Genomic DNA, 11,242 nt, shown 5'->3' with positions numbered 1-11,242 from the left:
ACCTAAAGCAATCTACACATTTAATGCAATCCCTATCAAAATACCATCAATTTTTTTCAAAGAAGTGGAACAAATAATCCTAAAATTTATATGGAACTAGAAAAGACCTCGATTAGCTGGAGGAATGTTGAAAAAGAAAGCCAAAGTTGGTGGCATCACCATTCCAGACTTCAAGCTCTATTACAAAGCTGTCATCAAGACAGTATGGTAATGGCACAAAAACAGACACATAGGTCAATGGAACAGAACAGAGAGCCCAGAAATAGACCCTCAATTCTATGGTCAACTAATCTTCGACAAAGCAAGAAAGAATGTCCAGTGGAAAAAAGACAGTCTCTTCAACAAATGGTGTTGGGAAAATTGGACAGCCACATGCAGAAGAGTGAAACTGGACCATTTTCTTAGACCTCACACAAAAATAAACTCAAAATGGATGAAAGACCTCAATGTGAGACAGGAATCCATCCAAATCCTTGAGGAGAACAGAGGCAGCAACCTCTTTGACCTCAGCCACAGCACTACTTCCTAGAAATATCGCCAAAGGCAAGGGAAGCGAGAGCAAAAATGAACTATTGGGACTTCATCAAGATCAAAAGCTTTTGCACAGCAAAGGAAAGAGTCAACAAAACCAAAAGACACCTGACAAATGTCACAAATGACATATCAGATAAAGGGCTAGTATCCAAAATCTATAAAGAACTTGTCAAACTCAACAGCCAAAGAACAAATAATCGAATCAAGAAATGGACAGAAGACATGAACAGATATTTCTACAAAGACATCCAAATGGCCAACGTGAAAAAGTGCTCCACATCACTTGGCATCAAGGAAATACTAATCAAAACCACAGTGAGATATCACCACACACCAGTCAGAATGACTAAAATTTTTTTTTTTTTTAAAGATTTTATTTATTTATTTGACAGAGAGAAATCACAACAAGGCAGAGAGGCAGGCAGAGAGAGAGAGGGAAGCAGGCTCCCCGCTGAGCAGAGAGCCCGACGCGGGACTCGATCCCAGGACCCCGAGATCATGACCTGAGCCGAAGGCAGCGGCTTAACCCACTGAGCCACCCAGGCGCCCCCAGAATGACTAAAATTAATGAGTCAGGAAACCACAGATGTTGGCGGGGATGAGGAGAAAGGGGAGCCCTCCTACACTTTTGGTGGAAATGCAAGCTGGTGCAGACACTCTGGAAAACAGTATGGAGATTCCTCAAACAATGGAAAATATAGCTACTCTATGACCCAGCAATCACACTAATGGGTGTTTACCCTAAAGATACCAATGTAGTGATCTGAAGGGACACACGCACCCAAATGTTTATAGCAGCAATGTCCACCATAGTCAAACTATGAAAAGAATCTAGATGTCCATCAACAGATGAATGGATAAAGAAGACGTGGCATATTTATATAATGGAATACTATGCAGTCATCAAAACCCCCAAAATCTTGCCATTTGCAACAACATGGATGGAATTAGAGGGTATTATGCTAAGCAAAATTAGTCAATCAGAAAGACAATTATCTTATGATCTCTCTGATGTGAGGAATTTGAGAGGCAGGGTTGGGGGTTGTGGTGGGTAGGAAAAAATGAAATAAGATGGGACCGGAAGAGAGATTAAACCATAAGAGACTCTTAATCTCAAGAAACAAACTGAGGGTTGCTGGGGGGTGGGGGAGTAGGGATAGGGTGGCTGGGTTATGGACATTGGGGAGGGTATGTGTTATGGTGAATGCTGTGAATTGTGTAAGACTGATGATTCACAGACCTGTACCCCTGGGGCAAATAATACATTATATGTTAATTTTTTTAAAAAAGAAAAAATAAAAATTCAATAGTGATCTATAACAAACTATAAAGGTTATATATGGTATATAATACGAATATAAAAATATATAATGTATACTACATACATATATACATTATGTGTGTACATTCGTGCATGTATATTTATATATATATAATTTATATTACATGTGAATATATGTATATATAGTTGTCACCATAAGAAAATATATTTTACTGAAAAAAAAAGGAAAAATCAAAGAGTCTATCAAGTAGTCTGTGAAGATCTTGATTCTATTATTCAACCTGTAATCCATTCCTCCAGCTTTTAGTCATCTATTTGGTAAGCATCTCTTCTAGGTCTTCATGGAGGTAGATAATAAAAATATGAGTATTTCACGAATCCTCATTAAAAAACAAAAACAAAAAAAGTGCCCCTCCAAGCCAACATGGGTTGATTAATCAGAGAGGTTTGACCACTGTTATTAAATTACCTAAGAATTTGGGGTGCCTGGGTGGCTCAATGGGTTAAACCTCTGCCTTCAGCTCAGATCATGATCTCATGGTCCTGGGATGGAGCCCCTCATCAGGCACTCTGGTCAGTGGGGAGCCTGCTTCCCCATCTCTCCCTGCCTGTCTCTCTACCTACTTGTGATCTCTCTCTCTGTGTCAAATAAATAAATAAATAAATTACCTAAGAATCCAACCCATATAATCCACTGTATTATTTTCCACATCACATTTCCTGGACTCATCCAGAAGAATATCATGATTATCTTTGTCACATCTCATTAAACCAAAAATAACTATCAATAGCTTCCCTCTCTTCTACCAATCTCCTGGAAGGATGAAAATGAGTTTACTTTGGCCTGCCAAGCTCCTGATGAACCCAAGCTGGCACTTACTGCCATATAAAAGGATTGGGATTTGTTTAACAAAGCCGAGCATTCACACTCACCTGGCTCTCCCCCAATCAAAGGGAAGGTTAGTTACTCCTTCAGGAACAATTAAACTTGGTGACTCACCCCTGAGAGGGCTGTTCCTCCTCTTGACAGCTAATCACAACCTGGCAGCGTGGCGGTAAAGTAAACCAAACTGACATAACTTATCTTCCTAGACTGCCCAATGCTGAGAAATTCAGAGAGAAGTGTAGACTCTCACTCCTATTGTTTCTGGCTCCCAAACATAGTTCCCAGAACTTCATAACACAACACCAGTCTTTAAATAAGGTTGCCTTCTCTGTTCACTATCTAATCACCAGTTCTGACTGAGAAAAAGTTCACAATCAATTGTGTAATAGTCATTCCTAAAGGTGTCCCTAAAATACAGGACTTTATGGCATAGCTTTTAATAATATTTTTCTCTGCCAGGAATTATTCTGGGAGATGGTAGCCAAAAAATACTTGATTTTGTTCCTTACCTAAATCTATTAGTTTTGGGGGTTGAGGGGGTGTCAAATTTCAATTTAGAAATAGATTTTATCTATTCTGATTAAAAAGGTAATTTTTGAAAACATAATTATAATAGATCTGAGTATTCCCTAGCTCTCAGTTCTCCTTCCAGGCAGAGTTCATAATTCTATTAATTAATTGGGCATATCAGAGGAATCTTTTTATTCGGGGCACTATCGTACATTCCAAAAAATTCCTAGAAATTCTAGGTTAAATTGGATTTTGTCCTTGCCATCTATACTTCCTATAAGGAAAAATAATACAAAACAATCCTATTTAATAACAGTTTTTGGGTGCGGCATGAAAAAGGAACAAAAATAAAGTTTGAAAATAAAACTGAGTTTCTGTTAGGATGATTTCCAATATAAAATGGCACTTAACTAGCAGATCCTGGCATAAACTTTTTCAACTTCCAAATGAAATACTTAAGAAGAAAGAAGATGAATACCAAGATCAAAATAAGAAACTGATAATTAACCTATGGGCAGAAGCAAGGGGAAAACTCCCCTAAGTATAAGTCCGTTGAAAATGGGAAAATTTAATCAATTGCTCCTTTCTCCTATGACACTGGGGAAAGAGTGTCATTTGTGGGCAAGTGGTCAGGCAACAAAAACCCTTCCTCGTGTCCTGAATGAAGAAAGAAAAGACTGCAGCAATAAGAAAGCTTAGCCAGCCTTCTGCTTCATGGGTTAAGGAAGCCAGAATCTTCTCTCCTAGGCCTGCCTGCCTTCTCTTTCTAAAAACATTCAAATTCCCGGCAACCCTCTTGGGTCGCCCCTGCCCCCACTTGGGGAGTTTTGTATTCTCCACAAATATTGCTTTTGCTGCCCTTCCCTCCAAAAAATAAATAAAAACATTCACATTCCATGATAAAAACGAGGCAGGAACTGGGGGTGATACTGGAGGTTTCATGGTCTCCTGTGTAAACACTGTAGAGACACCAAGACAGGAAGAGCTGTGAAAATAGAGGTCTGGCAATTGTAGTTTTTCACAGAGCCCACCAAAGTCAGAGGGCAATAGAGACAGTGGGGGCCAGGAAAAATACCTTCTCAGGCCAGGGGAGTCTTACTAGATGAAAACTTGCAAGAAGCTGGGAATGGGCTAGGAGCTGCCCAGCAGATCAGCTTCAGACCTGAGAAGGGAAAACATGAGTTGAAAACCAAGGGCAGTAGCATGCTGGTAAATGGACTCTGACTCCCCCACCACGACCATCACCATCCCTCCCCCACGCTGTAAGTATGTGCCAATTGCCATGGTATGAACACTCCCGTGATGGTGGATCTCAGCCATCAACATCACTGAACCACAAGCGAGGAAGAGCAGCATACAAGCCTGAGTTGGAATAAGTAGGATCCATCACATGCTTTGGCAAGCACTAGATGTGGATGGATTTCTCTTCATTCTCGAATGAGGAAAGAGGAGCCTGTGAGAAAAATGCTTTAGGGCAGAGGAAGGAGAAGAATGGTAATAATAGCCAGCCGAAATGGAACACTGATTATTCTCAGTACTTTATACTTTACAAGAAACCTCTCGTTTAATCTTCACAGCCACTCTGTGCAGTAGGAAGTATTATCTTAACTTTAAGACAACAATCTCAAGTTTCGTGAGGTAAAGTAATATTTGTCCTGCTCATGCGGCTATTAAGTGGCAGGTTTGGTCTTTGGACTGCTGAACTGCAAAGCCCATACATTTAAACTCTAAGCTAAGTACAAAGTAAACCTGCAATAAATGTCCCGATTTCTTGACTCATGATGATAAACTATTCATCTTCCTTATAAATTATTGTCATTTTCACTTATTTCTCTTCTGAATATAGGAGAGATTTATATCAGGACCTTTCCATTGCTATTTCCTAATTTAGAATGACAAGAGGCCTCTTGGGGGAGGACTTTTCTAATGGGTAGGGTGGGGTATGGAGGAGTAGGTGTGGTGGGAAATACTCAGGAAACAGGCAAACAGTTCAACATTTCAGTATTCTCCGAAATTCATGCCAGTTTTTTTCTTTGCTGTCATCAGTGTTAATAACCATATGGATTAGTCATCCCACACTCTAGTTTCATGGTGGCTTGATATATACAATGACCTTTATCCCATAACAACTACCTCCTCCCAGAGCCACACCTAGGGATCTTTGCACATCTATGTGGCTCCACCTCTGACCACAGAATTCCAGTAAATTGCTCACTGGCTAAAACCTTCTAGCTCTCCCACATTAGTCCTTCACTTGACCTTTGATCTAGTTAAGCCCCCAGGGACTGCCTCTCCGTTTCCCACTAACTTTCCTACCGTTCCATCTTCTCTCCTTTTTTTTTTTTTAAGATTTTATTTATTTATTTGACAGAGATCACAAATAGGCAGAGAGGCAGGCAGAAAGAGGGAAGCAGGCTCCCCGCTGAGCAGATAGCCCGATGCGGGGATCGATCCCAGAACCCCAAGATCATGAACTGAGCTGAAGGCAGAGGCTTAACCCACTGAGCCACCCAGGAGCCTCCATCTTCTCTCCTTTTTTAACTCAGCCTAGATCCTGTGTTGTATCTGTTCACTCACTGTCTCATCAGTGATCTCAGCACCTTTGCCCCTTTGCCTTCCATCATCCCTCAGTCTTCCTCCATCCATCCTCTCAGTCCTTGAATGCAAGTTGCTGAGAATATCAGGCAAAATTCTCTAACCTCAACTTATTCTTCCTCATAGCCCCACAGTCCTTTGGTAAATGCTTGGTCACATTTTCTCCTATTCCTCAAAGAAGCTATTTCAAACTTTTACCACTTTCCTTGATTCCCCTGCCCTACAGATGTCTCTTGAACCTCAGAAGACCTTCACTATATTTCACAAATGCATTTTGCCTACTTGGGGCATCAGGGCACTGCAGAGCCCACACTCCATAGACCTTTTTAGCAGGAACTTCAGTACCTCTTTCTTGAAGAATCCCTCCATATTCCTGAATTGTCTGAAAGCCCTAGAGAATTTCACGACTGCCTTCCACACCCAAGTAGAGATGACTCTGGAGTTTGATCGGAACCCACTTCTTTTTTTTTTTTTTTTTAAGATTTTGTTTTTTATTTGTCAGAGAGAGAGAGAGAGAGAGGGAGAGAGGGATCACAGGCAGATAGAGTGGCAGGCAGAGTCAGAGGGAGAAGCAGGCTCCCCGCTGAGCAAGGAGCCCGATGTGGGACTCCATCCCAGGATGCTGGGATCATGACCTGAGCCAAAGGCAGCTGCTTAACCAACTGAGCCACCCAGGTGTCCCCGGAACCCACTTCTTACTGGCACACGATTTATTGACACGAAACCTCACTGCTGCCAGCTCTCCTGATGATCCTGCAGGGGCTGTGTGGAATATTCAAGAGAGGGAAACTTCCCTCACCTAGTATTAATCTCTTCCAAGCCTTCCCACTCTTAGGTTCTCCAAGTTACAGACTTAGAGCAGAGAAAATAGAAAAATGTGTAAAAGGTCAAGGGTGCCTGGGTGGCTCAGTGGGTTAAGCCTCTACCTTAGGCTTAGGCCATGATCCCAGGGTCCTGGGATTGAGCCCCACATGGGGCTCTCTGCTCAGCAGGAAGCCTGCTTGCTTCTCTCTCTCTGCCTGCCTCTCTGCCTACTCGTGATCTATCTCTGTCAAATAAAATAAAATCTTTTAAAAAGAAGAAAGAAAAGTCTATAAAAGGTAAAATCTGAGTCGGCCTTGATCAAATTGAATTCCATATTGTTACCAGAGGTGTCTTATGTTTCAGTAGTAGGAATCTTGGGCAGATGAGATGTTGACATAGACATTTTAAGGTTTTAAAACTCTGAGCTGGCCATTGCAGCTTGTTACAGAGATAGAGATCAAAGATGGACTCCATTAAGCAATCAGAGGTGTTGAGGACACTAAAAATGGAAACATTAGCCAGGTTGGGGTGAATGTCCTTCTTGACAGATTGTGTTTCTTATCATGATGAAATTGATTCCTGGATTTAAGAAGTTCAACAGTTTCATCTTGACTTTTAACTACAATGGTCTATTGTTATATTACCTTAATTTTGAGACAATGATGCTTATTTTGCTTGTTTGTTTTGAGAAATTTTATTTCCTCATTGTTTGTTATAGGAAGATCAATTTGAATTTCTTCTTCAACACTGTAACTGATCTTATTGCAATTAATCCAAACAAGCATAAAGGAATTGTCAGATCCTCTCAGAGTTAGGAAAAATACATCTATTTTCTTCTTTTCATGGCTGCAGTTGTAAAATAAGCTATGAATATAACAGAATCTTTTTTTTTTAGTATTTATTGTGAAAAAAAATCTACACAAAAGTAAAGTGAACAATAAAATGAATTGCCATGTGCCCATCATTCTGATTTGACAATCATCAAGAAGCTGTCACAGGGGCAGCTGGGTGGCTCAGTGGGTTAAGCCTCTGCCTTCGGCTCAGGTCATGATCTCAGGGTCCTGGGATCAAGTCCCGCATCAGGCTCTCTGCTCAGCAGGGAGCCTGCTTTGCCTCTCTCTCTCTGCCTGCCTCTCTGCCTACTTGTGATCCCTCTCTGTCAAATAAATAAATAAAATATATTTTTTTTTAAAAGAAGAAGAAGCTGTCACAATTGTAGAAATGCTTTTAAAAGTCAGTGCAAGCACACAGGGATGGATTGATGGCAGGCCTTTCTCTGGGGACCTCTCATAGTATCCCATGCCAGGGGAGTATGCAGCCCTGACCCACTGCCCAGCCTCCTCACTGGTAGGCTGTGAGAACTGAAGGGGGCTCAGGGTAAAAGCAAAACAAAACAAAGAAACAAAAAAACATTACATACATTTAGCTATATATTTAGCAGTGCAAACTGGTCCCCTGAGCAGCTACCTCTTAGGTCCAAGGGCACTACAGTTCAGGCATCTACCACTGCGCAGTGACAGAGCTGTTATCTCCCCAGGGCACACTTCAGGATAACTATTTCTACTTCAGATTTAAACTTTCTATTCTTGGGGCGCCTGGGCGGCTAAGTCAGTTAAACATCTGCCTTCGGCTGGCGTCATGATCCCAGAGTCCTGGGATCAAGCCCCTCATGGGGCTCCCTGCTCAGCCCAAAGCCTCCTTCTCTGTCCCCCACTCCCCCTGCTTGTGTTCCCTCTCTCACTGTCTCTCTCTGTGTCAAATAAATAAATAAAATTGTCAAAAAAAAATAAACTTCTTATTCTTACACTTCATTGGTTCTGTAGGGTTTTTTTGTTTTGTTTTGTTTTTGTTTTCTAAGATTTATTTATTTCATTTGGGACCAAGGGTGGGGGGTGGGGAGTGGGGGGGCAGATGGAGAGAGAGTCCTAAGCAAACTCTGCTGACTGCAGAGCCCAAGCCAGAGGTGGGGCTCTGTGCAGTTTTAAAAATTATTACGTAAATAGTATGCACACATTGTATTCCATCAATGGGATCATGGGAATCATAACTATTTTTCTCTTTTTTGAAGGATTTCGGTCTCTTCTTAATTCTGAGGTGATTGCTGTTCACAGTAACAAGTTTATTTGAATCATTCAAAGCTTTTCTTCAAATCCGCATAATTATGTGCAAACATACAGTGTTAGTTAGTAGGTGCTTGTCTCTTAGGTCCAGGCTGCTCCCTGTTTTATGATGGTGGGATTGTAACTTTGTTCTCTGGTTTCCTGTTAGGACCCTGGTTGTTTCCAGTTTGCTAACTGGATGCGGTTCTCTCACATCACCCCGGAAAGCATCTTCACTCTTGCAGCTGCACCTGTGACACCAGGCAGTGGCTGAATAAGGCTTGCAGTTTTGTTCAACAGTTTAGAAACAGAAACATTGCAGAAACAGATTCATCACACCCTCTCACTAAGAGATCTTCAAGTTCTCTCTTTGTTATATAATTGGCCCATTCTAGTTCACTCATTGATACGTAGTTCATCGTTATTTTATATTTAGCTTTCTCCACTTCATAAATCTGATACAATTTCTCTCTTCCTACTAGTCATGGACACAGAAATAGTCATATGTTGGAATTTTTTCATTTTCCTTATTTACGTATGTATTTTTTTACAATAAATGGGATAATGCCCTTTGCTTTGCAACTTGTATTTTTCACTTAATGTTTCAGGGACAGCATTTCCAGGTCAGTATATATAACTCTAATTTTCTCAATAGCTGCATAATATTCCATCAAATGGACAGATTGTAATTTATTCAACCATTCTGTTGATAGATGTACAAGTCAAGTCCTAATTTTTTGCTACTACAAAAAAAAATGCTTCAATAAACATTCTTGTTCATAGATCCTCCATACTAATACATTTGTTTCTATTAAAAAATTACTAAGAGTGGGGATTGCTGTATCAAAGAATGAGGTATTTATATTTCTGTGACACCGAGTATACTGAATTGAACTGGTCATACTCCTCAGATTATGACACTATATCATAGATTCCCTCTAGAGCTTCCAGAAAACACAGCCCAACCAATGCCTTAATTAAATCCACAAGACCCATTTCAGATTTGTGACCTTAAGAACTACAAGATAATAGGTATGGTTGTTCTCAGCTGCTAAGTTTATGGTAATATATCACAGTAGCAATAGGAAGCCAATACACTGTTCTTATTAAGTTTAGGTATTAATGTTATATATTACTTCACAAAGTTCAATAGCTTCCCACTCACCTAATCCCACTACTTAATTTTTTTTTCTGAGTCAACTTGTTAAGATAGATTGTTGTCCAGAGTATGAAATTCATGTTTCTCCAACAATGCATGAAACATTATCCACTAATTCCCGTAAGTAAAGAACACTATTGATTCTTTTAATGTTTAATGTTTCACTCATCACATGAGTGAAAAGTGGTACCTTATTATTGTTTAATTTGCATTTCATATCAATGAATCAAAACACTTTATTTGTTGGTTATTTGGATTTATGATGTTTTACAAATGTTTCCAGATTTACTATTTTTTCATTTATTTATGCTACCTTCTTGCTGCAAAATGTTTTTTAATTTTATATGTTTACCTTTTCTGTTGCTATTTTTGCATTTCCGGGCTTGGTTAAAGTCCCTCATGCCCTTCAATGACTCATGTAAACTCCTATCCTTTCTTATAAGATTTTATTTATTTTTTATTAACATCTAATGTATTATTAGCTTATAAGATTTTAACATTTATAATTATGCCTTTAATCCAACCAGAATTTATTTTTTAAAAAATTATAAGATACAGAATTCATTCTAGGGGCGCCTGGGTGGCTCAGTGAGTTAGTTAAAGCCTCTGCCTTCGGCTCAGGTCATGGTCCCAGGGTCCTGGGATGGAGCCCCACATCGGGCTCTCTGCTCAGCAGGGAGCCTGCTTCCTCCTCTCTCTGCCTGCCTCTCTGCCTACTTGTGATCTCTGTCTAATAAATAAATAAATCTTTAAAAAGAAAAAGAATTCATTCTAGTTTCTTCCTAATTACACCAACAGTATTTATTTAAAAATTCAGACTTTCCTCAGTAAATTGAATTATCACCTTTGCCATGTATTAAATTTTCATTTATAATGTATCTATTTCTAAATTTTTAAATTTTGTTCCTTCATTGGTACAATTTGGATTTAATTTTATGTTAGCTTTGTAATGTATTCCAATATTGAGTAGGTGAGTTTTCCCATCGGGCAGTCCCTGGACAGACATGGCATATAACATGTAACAACAGTTCTCTCTCTCTCTCTCAATGCTTTTTATGGCTATTTCCTTATATTTATTCTTCTGTACAAATTTTAGGATCTAATTAAAAGAAAAAAAATTGTACTGAATTAAATTTACAAAATAATTTTAGGAAATTTGATACTTAACGATACATTATCTATTGAGGAAAATCTTTTCATTTGTTTCATTTTGTCTTATATTTTTAAAATTTGCCTTGGGGCATCTGGGTAGCTCAGTGGGTTAAAGCCTCTTCCTTTGGCTCAGGTTGTGATCCCAGGGTCCTGGAATCGAATCCCACATCAGGCTCTCTGCTCGGCAGGGAGCCTGCTTCCCCCCCACCCCTGCCTGCCTC

General features: G+C 39.8%; 1 non-coding gene across 1 annotated transcript; it reads left to right on the top strand.

Annotated features, from left to right (window-relative positions):
- The first annotated feature begins 7,862 nt into the window (after window positions 1-7,862).
- Window positions 7,863-7,991, top strand: LOC123939552. Its single transcript, XR_006817917.1, has one exon. It is a non-coding gene; the product is annotated as a small nucleolar RNA SNORA42/SNORA80 family (small nucleolar RNA).
- Window positions 7,992-11,242: the final 3,251 nt, after the last annotated feature.

This window comes from Meles meles, chromosome 3 (genome assembly GCF_922984935.1).
Source record: "Meles meles chromosome 3, mMelMel3.1 paternal haplotype, whole genome shotgun sequence".
Taxonomy (NCBI): Eukaryota; Metazoa; Chordata; class Mammalia; order Carnivora; family Mustelidae; genus Meles; species Meles meles.
The sequence above is the reverse complement of the archived record's forward strand: the minus strand, read 5'-3'. Positions and strand labels throughout refer to the sequence as shown.